The following is a 1,114-nucleotide window of genomic DNA, read 5'->3' on the forward strand; positions in this document are numbered from 1 at the left end:
ATTGCCAACGTGTTTTAGATAGTAGGAAATGGAAGGTTATCTCGTTCAGAAAACGCAAGAAAGTAGTATCCTATGGCTACATGATCAGTGAATTACCACTGCAATCAGTAAACTTAAACAAATACCTAGGTGTTAAAAAATGGCTCTGAGCACTATGGGTCTGATGACCTCAGATGTTGTCATCAGTCCCCTAGACTTAGAACTACTTAAACCTAACTAAGGACCTCACACACAACCATGCCCGAGGCAGGATTCGAACTTTCGACCGTAGCAGCAGCGCGGTTCGGGACTGAAGAACCTAGAACCGCTCGGCCACAACGACCGGGTTTCCTTGGTGTAATGATTTGTAGGGATTTTAAATGATTGAATGAGCACAACTGTAGATAAGGCAAGTGGTAGACTTCGGTTCATTGGAAGGATACTTAGAAGAAGTAGTCAGTCTCAAACGAGACTTTTTACAAATCAATGTTGCTGAAGTGTGCGGGGCTCAAACCAAAAAGAATAGTAATTATTGAACATTTACAGAGAACGGAAGCATAAATGGTGACAGAGAGAACTAAAAACTAAACTCCTCCCGAAAAAGCCATGAAAGCCCAGCGGTACTGACCGGCCGCCGTGTCACCCTCAGTCAAAGGCGTCACTGGATGCTGATATGGAGGGCATGTGGACAGCACACCACTCTCCCGGCCGTATGTCACTTTTCGAGACCGGAGCCGCTACTTGTTAATCAAGTAGCTCCTCGCAAGGGCTGAGTGCACCCCGCTTGCCAACAGCGCTCGGCAGACCGGATGGTCACCCATCCAAGTGCTAGCCCAGCCCGACAGTGCTTAACTTTTGTGAGCTGAGGGGAACCGGTGTTACCACTGCGGCAAGGCCGTTGGCGGTCACGGAGAGACCAACAAGCAAATGTTGCGGAAACCTGAATTGGCAGACTGGTGGTAGGCGACAGTCATCCTGTGAAAGGCCATATTAAGAACAGAATCTAGAGATGTTCTCACGTCCTGTGGCCCACGACGAGAAGATTAAACTAATTACAGCACGCATAGAGGTGTTTAGACAGTGACACTTCCCGATCTCCATACGGGATTGAAACTCTATGAAACCCTAACGTGTA

At 47.7% G+C, this 1,114-nt stretch overlaps 1 pseudogene; it reads right to left on the bottom strand.

Annotated features, from left to right (window-relative positions):
• Positions 1-764: 764 nt before the first annotated feature.
• Positions 765-882, bottom strand: LOC126413678 (5S ribosomal RNA; annotated as a pseudogene).
• Positions 883-1,114: the final 232 nt, after the last annotated feature.

Source organism: Schistocerca serialis, chromosome 7 (genome assembly GCF_023864345.2).
Source record: "Schistocerca serialis cubense isolate TAMUIC-IGC-003099 chromosome 7, iqSchSeri2.2, whole genome shotgun sequence".
NCBI classification, from domain to species: Eukaryota; Metazoa; Arthropoda; class Insecta; order Orthoptera; family Acrididae; genus Schistocerca; species Schistocerca serialis.